We start from the raw sequence: 11284 nt of genomic DNA, 5'->3' as shown, positions 1-11284 counted from the left end.
AAGTCTACCCGCTAAGGAAAGAAATACATACCAAGAAAACAAAGTTTCGAAAATTTCTGCGCGCGCAAACCAGCTCACTCAGAATATTGGAGAGCCTCCAAACAATTTACACAAAGCTCCAACTAGCTCACCCAAACTACCTCTAAAAGATTTACCTAACACGAAAAAATAAAGAAACAAACAACTGTTTCTACAAAACCTGTATCAAATTCTTAAGCCGTACTCGAGGCGGGCGCGGTTTGACAGCTGATCTTGTCAGCGAGAGAATACAAAAGGTACAGCGGCCATTCTCCTCGCTGCCCGTCCCCGACACTTCATAAACAGGAAACGTGCCTGTCACGCATCGCACTGCGACTTTACTGACGCGTGTGCCTAATTCACGGTGCCGGACCGGCTCTCTCTCTTGTTCCCTGCCTTGCACACCTTTCACGGAACCGAACGAGGGGGAACATGATTGCCCCCTTGCTTTTGTCCGCCCCCGCGCCGAACGGCCTTTTCCTTGCTTCCTTATCCGGCGGTTCGGACGCGCTTTTACTGAACACATTGCAGTCCGCCAACGCGCCTTTCGAAATCCTTCACTGCGCTCCCCACAGGGTTTAGCGCCTTTTGTTCTATTCGGCTGCGTTGCCTTCTCTGCCGCATTACGGCCTCTGCGACACCGCTTCTTTCTCTTTCTCCTAGCACGCTTTCTGGTGCCGATTTCCGAGCCTTCAGCTCGCCTCTCGTGGTGACCGGCGCGCATATCGTCGGTCACGATTGCCACCTCAACCGCACTGACTGAATGATTAGCGGGGGAATCACCCCTCTCAAGTCCACCTTCACTGGCGGAGAGCTCCAAACACCTCGGTGCAATGCAGCTATTCTCTTTTGCGCACCGTAGCTCACATATCCAGGAGCTGTCCACAACTGCGCTATCCTGCCCGCATTGTGCTTCAGCGCACTTTTCTGATTGATTGCCCTCTCCACTGGTGCTCTTGCTTAACGAGTTTGTGTCACTTCGGACTACTTTTGCAAGAGCAACATTCGCGACGCACTCCCGGGATAACTGCGTCGAATCGTCTGCAGCCATACTAGCTGCTTCTCTTATCTCGTCGCGCTCAATCTGGTCCCCATCAACGGGTCCCTCAAACACTGCGCCACGGTCTACGGATCTGGCATCACCCGTGAACGTACATTTAGGCTCACAAAGTTTAGCCTCTCTTCCTATTATCGGCAGAACCGTGCGTGCGACTCCTTCGCACTTTCCGTGCGCGACTACTATGGGCGCCTGACATTTCTGCTGCTCCTCCTGTACTTCTAAGGGCTCGTTGCTAGCCATGCTTTGGTTGCCACTTTGAATAAGCAGAATTCTTAATTTTAACAACCGTATTTCGCGCTCTCCGGCTTCCTTCGCCGCCGCTCGCTCTTTCTCCATTTTCTCTCGGGCCAACGCCCGCTCCAGCTGTTCCGCAACCCATGTCCTCAGCTCATCGCCCTCTAGGCCGAACAGTTTGCCTCTTTCTATCCACGTTTCAGACTCCATTCTCTCCAAAATGTCGCTACACCAGCAAAAACCATGCGCTCACAATTCGCATGCACGCGCGTTCGACACTGCACAAGAATGTGTCAGTAGCACTACTCGATCAATATCCACGATCATCGTTCTCCGTTCACCGCGCTGCCTTTTGTACGGAACGTCCTGTTCGCGGACGCCAGTTTATGTCACAGCTGTCCCCGATTTGTCGTCGGCGCGAAGTCGATCGACGGGGTAGACAAGCTGGTTGGTCGTTCCGTACGCAAGCGAGCACAGTGAAAAGAGTCAGAGTCGGGAGTAAACAAAAAACAATATATTTATCGGCTGATAAATACACACAGATTAATAAAATACAATAATAAAAAAAAACACAAGACAGACTAACACACCTGAACTTAATCTAACACAATGATGAAGACAAATAAATACGAGCAATCAACAGAACATATACATATGAAACAGTGCGAGGATCAAATAGACAAGAATACACTTCACAGTATTTCACTAAAGCAAAGTTCAAAATAAATCAAAGTTCAAAAGAAATCAAAGGGTGTCATACGCATGGCCGGGCAGCAGCAGCAAGTCCATAAACCGTGGAAGTCGGTGCACAAAGCTTTCCTGAAGAATGCTGGCGGTCCGATCTTGTCGAGGTGGATGCGAATTGCTGAGCTGGGTTTCCCGGGAGTCTAGATCTGACGTCTTCTCTCAAGCAGGTTGAGCTAACTTGAGGCGAACTACCGTGAGCTTCGTTGCAGACGCTGGTTTGACGTCTCGTACGTCAACAAGTTCCTCGGAGTTCCGACGTGGCCAGGCGGCCCAGGCGATACTGGACGGCACTAGCCCCCCAACGGCTTCTCAGCAGCGCATAGGTTCAGCGTTCAGCGTTCAGCGATCAGCGTTCAGCGATCAGCGTCCAAACCATTCGAAAATATGCCGCTCCGTGACAGCCATATAAAAAGAACTAACAGACGCCGTTTCCGGGCTCTATCACATAATATTATAGTAATTCGTAATTATAATATATATATATATATATATATATATATATATAGAGAGAGAGAGAGAGAGAGGAGCAGGTGGTTTGCGGTTTGCCCCCCCACTCGAGAACTAGTTGGTACGCCACTGATGACGCTAACCAGCAAGACGCGGCCCAAGCTCCGTCGGTCATCGTGTCAAGCGTGCTGCGCCAGCGCGATCCCGCTTTATTTAGCGACACCGATTACCATGACGTAGCAGATTGGCTATCGTCGTTTGAAAGGGTGAGCGCGCACAACAAGTGGGACGACACTACGAAAGTACGCAACGTCCTGTTCTACCTAACAGACGTCGCAAACCTCTGGTTTCGTAACCATGAGTCGGACTTGGACCACTTTCAAGACGAGCTTCGCGGAAGTGTTTTGTCGCCCCGCAGTGCGCAAGCTTCGCTCTGAACAGCATCTACGCGGACGTGCGCAGCAGCAGGGCGAGAACATCACGAGTTATATTGAAGACGTCATTGACTTGTGCAAGCACGTGAATCCTTCTACGCTTGAGCAAGACAGGATAAAGCACACCATGAAAGGCATAGACGACGACGCCTTTCAGATGTTGCTGGCCAAGGATCCACGCACCGTGTCTGAACTCGTGACCTTGTGCCAGAGCTTCGACGAACTACGTAAGCAGCGCGTCCATAGCTCGGCGGCAGACGTCAACAGACGATTCCCTCGCTGCGTTGACCATCGCCGGCGACAACACGGCGCTCCTGTCACAGATTAAGGAGCTTGTGCGTGAGGAAGTCGCTCGATAGCTTTCATTTTTTTCCGAACGCGCAAGTGCCTACGCCCTGTCTGACTCCAACCATCCGACAGGTGATATAGGACAGGTCACCGAGGCTTTGCCGTCTGCCTTTCAACCGACTGCTGTCACCGCGCCGCTATCATTTGTGGTGCCATCTGCTGCTCCGCCGACTCCTGTTGCCGCGCCTCTGACGTATGCGGATGCCGTCATGAAGCCACGTCCTCAACCAGTACTGACCCCTTAACCACCAATTCGACCACCAGCGACGGCGCTTTTCGGGGCACAGCCACAGTACGGAAATCCTTGGCGCGCTGCAGACAACCGCCCCATCTGCTACTCTTGCGGAATTCCGGGCCATGTTGCGCGCTTCTGTCGCCGACGCTCCGCAGCGACCACGAGTACGCCGAGATATCCTCACTACTCCTTCCGACCTCCCGATCGCACGCAGCCAGAACGAGAGCCTGAAACATACGCCCGTGATCACCAGCCCACTTCCGATGCCCAACCTTTTGCTGGTCGTCAGTCCCCCCATAGGCGTATTTACCGGGGGGGGGGGGGGGCAGGGGGGCACTTGCCCCCCCCCCCCCACTTTCGAAAGCGGGTACTTTCGGCTACACACTGGAAAGTCCAACAAAACTACAGCTGAAGCTAAATTTTATTTCTTAATAGAGTCACCACGTTTATAATGCGTTTCTTTCATACGTATCCCCGGTTTGGGCAGCGAGTATTGTGTCTCCTCGTGACGCGCTGTAGCGGGCGACGCTCGAGATTCGCCCTACAGCCTTGCATTGCGCAGAAGTCCTGCCGCTGGACAGTTCCCGCAGTTACAAATTACCGCCTAACCATACTTGAAAAAACAAAACAATGAGCTTGATATATTTAACCTTCGGGAGAGGGTAGAGGTCCGAAAAAGTATTTTAATCAGCGGCGCCCAACGATGGGTGTGCCTTACTGCATGAAATGGTTGGATTATCAAATGCTGGTACTGTTGAATCTCCGTCCATAGTCTACGTAGCGTTGAAGTATAAATGTATATCTTATCACCATCAAAAATCTAACCAAACCACTTACAGGTCTAACTGCCGAATTTCTTTGTGTAACCACGACTTATCGTATATTTATTTATTTATTTATTTATTTATTTATTTATTTATTTATTTATTCATGATACCTCAAAGGTCCCAGAACGGGTCATTACATGAGGGGCGGGCACGTAGAAAAATGGCGGGACAGGTTATGTGGCATGACTTGAAAGATGGTCTTCAATATCAGTTTTGAAACGGGAAATGTCGGTGATGAGGGCGATGTCAGAAGGAAGGGTATTCCATTCTCGGGCTGTGTGCAGAAAAAAAGAACGCTGATACGTGGTGGAATGGGCGCGTGGTAGATACACAGCATCGGGATGTGTACGGCGGGAGAAACGATACGCTGGAACGATGATTTGGTTTCCCGTGGGCAGCGAATGAAAGAACATAAAAATGAAAAAAAAAAGACGAGCACTTGTGCCGCGGTAAGTCAGCGAGGGAAGACAACCGGGATTTTAAGGCTGAGACACTTGTAGTATAGGAGTAGTCAGAGAGAATGAACCTGGCAGCACGGTTCTGAACCGATTCAAGGGAATTAATCAAAATAACCTGGTCGTTCTAGTTTAGGACAGATTAGGGTTTTATATGCAAGTTCATTTATTCATGATACCTCAAAGGTCCCAGAACGGGACATTACATCAGGGTCTGCGAGGTGGTATGGTCGTGAAAGTGAGCTCGGTCGAACGTGCAGAGCAATTTCAGTGCTAATAGAACACTTTACTGAATTTTTTCTAAAGGCCTGTGTCACTTCTGCTTTTATCGATTTCATTTTCAGGCCGTTACTGAATAAGGGCTACCCTACTACTTGTTCCCCGGCAGGAGCAAGAACAGCATATATTTTATATTTTCAAAAAATGAAGACCACCTTATTGTGAAGTGTTCCGAAAATTTGAACTGCGGTGGTTGCTTAGGTATACTCGAAAAACCGCTACTGAATACTCGCTTTCCCCCCAGTTTTTATGCTTTATACACGGCATTTAGTTGTTGATCCCGGTATCCTCAGTAAACTATGTGGGGCACGGTGTTAATATTTATTCGAAGTACGAAACAATATCCTGAGTGACGAGCGATAAATGTTTTTTTCTGTGTAGGTTCATTGCAAGCCTTTGTAGAAAGTTACATATTGAAATGTTCCAGGGTGCCATACCACCACTTTCCCCGACTCCTAAAACAATTGCATGAGATATGGACTTAAAATTCAATGAAAATAGGGAGAATTTTAAGCGCAATACGTTGCGAAAATCTCACTTTCCTGCTTTAAATGCAAGTGTTGCAGATAATTACTAAACCCTTGTTTTTCCATTTTTTTTCCTGTGCACCATACGGGATGCGTATAGGTTGCTTCTCCGGTGTCCTCGGTGAGCTAAACAAGGCATCTTGTTTATATCTGGGGATAATGAAATTTTCTGACGAAGTAAGATGTGTATTGATGAATTACTGCTTTTTATTGCGATAGAAATTATATGGACACTCCAAAGCGGCTTTCTGCCGTCGGCGTCGCCGTCACCGTGATGTTCCGTATGACATCAGGCGATGAAATCGTTGCAGCGCTCCGGACGCTGTATGTGCGAGTGAAAGGGTGCGAGGGGCGCGCACTTTCACGTAGAGCGAACACACGGCGGAGAGCAAACGCGCTCCTGGCGCCGTTCTCCCTGGAGGGCTGCAGAATTAAGCGTCTGTTTCCTCCTTTACAATCACCATATATAGAGGGCAAACGCGACTTTTCCCGTCGCGCGAAAGGCCGTGGAGGGGAGGCGACGTTTAGCTGCGGCACCAAATGCGTATTTATATAAAAATGTTGCGAGGCGAGAAGGTGGGTAAGATTTCCAACGCAGCTCGACGAGTGTCCCATTCTGATCTCGTCGAAAATCTCCGAGCCGCCCCAGAGGCACCGGCAACAGTCACCAACGCCGCGCGCGTTCGGTGCGAACGCGGGCAAAACGCAGACGGCGTCGACAACAGTTCTGCGCGTTGCCGGTGCTGCTGCATGTCCAAGTTCTTACAGCTGATAAAACTACTATCATTGCTCCGTATAGCTCTCTACTAATTTGTTATCGCAATTGATGGTTCGCCTTTGGGGTGAAACTGCGACATTCTTTTTAAATTTCCAGCAAGAAGTGCTTTAAAGCATTACACGGGGACAAGGTTTAAAACGGAACACTAATATACGGGTAACTTTTCAAAGTATACGATGTAATTACAGGAAACAGAAATATTTAGTGCAACTGTTAAAAAAAATCGGGTAGTAATTCACCAAGTTCGCACACCTCTGCCGTCTTTTTCTTTTTAGTATTGAGAGTAATTTATGTTGATTGTACATCGTTCTCTTTAACCTCGACAGTACGATTACCTTAACCAGCGATACAATTAAGCTGTAGACTTAACACCAAGTAAAATTCTTTGTTTAATTAGTAAAATTTACTGCACAAATGGGCATATTTTTGTGTGCTCCACTGCTGCTACTGGGTTGGATCAGGGACCTCTGGGCACTCAATGTCACTTGTCCCTGCATCACATATAGATTTTATAGCGACAATAAAGAAATGCAAATTCAAATAATTTTTCGGGCCTCGATGGTTCACCATGTGTTTGAGAAATAGGTCTTTTGTTACAAATAAAAATACCTGACAGGTGCATTTCCAGGCTTTTTCACTTAATATAATATATATATATATATATATATATATATATATATATGGAGAGAGAGAGAGATAGTCAGATCTGCGGTTTGCCCCCCCCCCCCCCCCCACTCGAGAAATAGTTGGTACGCCTCTGGGTCCCCCTCACCGCGCCGCCGTTCTCTTTCGCCTATTGACACGTGTACATGTTTATCTTTCACCGGTGACCGCTTTTCACCGACTAACAAATGTTAAACGTTATCGCTAGGCGCAGGGCGCGCCTGCATGTTTCCGAAGTTTCTCGAACGTTATCGATGCTTCTATCCGTTGTCTGTTGTCACCGACGCTTACGTAATCTGATAGTATGACCGACGCGAATGGTCTAGAACTTTCTGGAAGATACGCGGGCACCAGTGAATAATCTGGAACCTTCGATGACTCATGTATAAAAGCCGACGCGTTTCGCCGCTCATCAGATTTTCGACGATCGTCGACTGCGTTCGCCGCTATCGTTGTGCTTCGAGTGTAACTTGCTTTTGTGGGCACAGGTTCGCCCAATAAAGAATCAGTTTCGTCATTCACAGTTTTACGATTGTTTGCTTCGTCGTCACTACTACGTGACACTATGCGTCGCCGGTCCAATCATAGGCGGAAAGTTTTCATTTTCCCGGGAGGTGGGGGGCTGGGGCCCGACCAGCTTGCCTAAGCGGTCATTTATATATATTGTACCGGAGCACATCGGCACCAGCTCTGTGCCAGCGAGTGTGTGGAAGAAGACGTTGACGATCGTGTGGTTCGCGCTAGGTCGGTTTTCAACGAGCCAGCTTGTTTAACCGCTTCATCTAGTCTACCTGCCAAATACTCTTATTGCATTTGGTGGAAGTGCTGGGTAGTCCCCTTCAGCGTCCTGGAACTCCGCAGCCGTACGCTACCATCTGCCTTCACGATGACCGAGGACGCCGGCCCCTCGCGAGCTTCTCCCGCTCCCACACCTGTCGTGTGCTCTGGGGTGCTTCGTATGCGTGATCCTCCAGTCTTCAGTGGCACTGACGATCACGACGTGGAAGACTGGCTGGCCGAGTATGAACGTGTTAGTGCAAACAACAAGTGGGATGACCGCGACAAGCTGACTCACGCCATCTTTTATTTTACCGGCGTGGCCCACCTGTGGTTCAAGAACCATGAAGCTGATTTTACCACCTGGTCAGCTTTCAAAGAGACCCTCGTTTCGTTTTTCGGCCGGCCAGCGGTGCGCAAGCTTCGCGCTGAACACAGCCTCCGCGGACGATCTCAACAAATTGGTGAGACCTTCACCAGCTACATTGAGGATGTCATCGGCCTCTGTAGGCGGGCGAATGCGTCCATGTCGGAACCTGACAGAATCAAACACATAATGAAAGGCATCGACGATGACGCCTTTCATATGCTCGTGGCCAAAAACCCACAAAGCGTTACTGAAGTTATTGAACTTTGCCAAAGTTTTGACGAGCTGCGTAAACAGCGCATCTCCACACGTCGCCCTGGAATGCAAACGGCTGACGTTTCAGATTTGGCTCCCAGCACCGCTAGTATTGATTACACCTCGTTGCTGCCTCAAATTCAGCAATACGTACGCGAGGAAGTGGCACGTCAGCTCTCTCTTGTGGCATCGGTCACTGAGCCTCTCCCCCCACTGGACCAGTCGCTTCGCCGGGTTATTCAGACGCAAGTTGCTGAAGCCCTACCGTCCCCCGCTTCACCGCCGCAAGTTACGGCTCCGTTAACTTACGCTGAGGCCCTTACACGATCTCATGCCCAGCCGACGCCAGTCCCATCCAGCCCAGCCACCAACTTCTACACGCCGCCAAGTCCGGTACGGCCGGTTTACGTACCTATCTCGCATCCAAGGCCACCTTTCAACCCCTGGCGCACTCCGGACAACCGGCCGGTGTGCTACGCTTGCGGTATTCCGGGACATGTTGCGCGCTTCTGTCGCCGCCGCGGACTCTATTTTCGCGATGGCGCTCCCAACCTTAGTCATGTCCCTCAACAAGCTACGCACCGTCTTACATCTGACGCCACGGACTCGTATTCACGTCGCCCCGCCTTCAGTTCACGCCGATCTCCTTCTCCCCGCCGCCGCTCCCTTTCCCCCATGGTTCGCCGTTCCAACCATGCCCAGGAGGAAAACTAACAGCCGCAGTTCCTGAGGCAAGAACTGCGCCGTCGTCGAAATTTGCAAGGCCTCTTCTTTCGCCGCCTAACGAGATTGTAGTGTTTATAGACGGTGTCGCGACGCACGCTCTTGTCGACACAGGAGCAGCTGTTTGTGTGATTAGTGAGATTCTCTGCCGCAAACTGAACAAAGTGACGACTCCGCTTTTTGATATTTCGCTACGCACAGCGAGCTCGCAGCACGTGAAGCCTTCGGCCACCTGCACCGCTCGTGTTTTAATTCAAGATGCGCTCTACATCGTCGAATTTGTCGTCCTTTCTCATGCATCGCATGCCGTTATCCTGGGCTGGGACTTCCTTTCCGCGCATCATGCAGTTGTCGACTGCGCTCGTGCACAACTCGCCTTGTCTCCGTTCTGTACCGCAACCGTCGATGACCGTCGCCCGTCTGCTAAAGTGGTTGTCGCTGCTGACGTCGTCATCCCTGCTTTCTCTGTCGCCTTAGTGTCCGTCACCTGTGACGCTGTCCCCAATTCAACTGCACTTTTTGTACCGTCTGAGAAATGTGCGCGTCGCCGGGACGTTGTCCTACCATTCGCAGTCGTCACACTTGATGATGATTCCAGTGCAGTTTACGCGTGCAATCCGTTTCCCTGCCCTTCAACTCTATTACGTGGCGAATCTGTTGGGCGTCTCGACACTTTTGATGCCATCTTTCCGTTTGATGCGCCTACTGAAGTTCACACGGACGCTAGCGGTGTCGGTCTTGGTGCCATCCTCGCCCAACGCAAAGACGGCTATGACGAGTATGTCGTTGCATATGCCAGCCGTACCCTAACAAAGGCAGAGTCGAACTATTCTGTAACGGAAAAGGAATGCTTGGCAATTATTTGGGCAATCAGCAAATTCCGTACTTACCTTTACGGACGCCAGTTTGACGTTGTGACTGACCACCATGCCTTATGCTGGTTGTCATCTATGAAAGACCCCACTGGCCGCCTCGCACGTTGGGCTTTACGCCTTCAAGAGTATGACATACGTGTCATTTATCGCTCGGGACGCAAGCATTCAGACGCCGATGCCCTATCCCGTTCTCCGCTGCCTCCTGACCTACTTTGCTTACGAACTTCCACCTGCGATTCGTCGTCCCTCAGCATCACCGACATGCCGGCCGAGCAACGCAAGGATCTCTGGATCGCTTCTCTGCTTGACGTTCTCTCTCACCGTTCACTTGAATCTGTTTCACGCACCATTCGTCGTCAAGCGCATCACTTTGTCGTTCGTGACGGCTTGTTGTACCGGCGCAATTACCTAACCGATGGCCGCAGGTGGCTGCTTGTTATCCCCCGTCATCTGCGCTCGGACATATGCACCGCCTACCACGACGATCCTCAATGCGGCCACGTTGGCGTATTCAAGACCTACTCCCGCTTACGCCTGAGGTATTACTGGCGCGGCATGTATCGATACATTCGCCAGTACGTGCGATCATGCCTTTCGTGCCAACGCCGCAAGACTCCCCCTCATAGCACCGCTGGTCCTCTACAACCTTTACCGTGCCCTACACGACCATTTGACCGTGTTGGCATTGATCTTTACGGTCCCCTCCCCAACACTCCTGCAGGCAACCGGTGGATCATTGTCGCCGTCGGCCATCTCACACGGTACGCTGAAACATCTGCGCTGCCAGCTGCCACCGCGATAGACGTCGCTCGCTTCCTTCTTCGCCGCCTCATTTTGCGACACGGTGCGCCCCGTGAATTATTAAGCGATCGTGGCCGCGTCTTTCTCTCAAACGCTATTGAGGCACTGCTCCAAGAATGCCGCATCGTTCACCGCACCACCTCTGCGTACCATCCTCAAACAAACGGCATGACGGAGCGTTTCAACCGTACCCTTGGAGATATGCTTGCGATGTACGTGTCCGATGATCACTCCAATTGGGACCAGGTGCTCCCCTTCGTCACGTACGCCTATAACTCTGCGCCACAAGCTACCACCGGCTTCTCCCCTTTCTTTCTTCTATATGGACGTGAACCATCATGTTCAATGGACACCATTCTCCCCTACCGACCCGATGTCTCTGAAGCCACGCCCGTTTCCGAAGCGGCTGCTTATGCTGAAGAGTGTCGTCAACT

Source organism: Dermacentor silvarum, chromosome 1 (genome assembly GCF_013339745.2).
Source record: "Dermacentor silvarum isolate Dsil-2018 chromosome 1, BIME_Dsil_1.4, whole genome shotgun sequence".
NCBI classification, from domain to species: Eukaryota; Metazoa; Arthropoda; class Arachnida; order Ixodida; family Ixodidae; genus Dermacentor; species Dermacentor silvarum.
Note: the sequence above shows the minus strand (reverse complement) of the source record.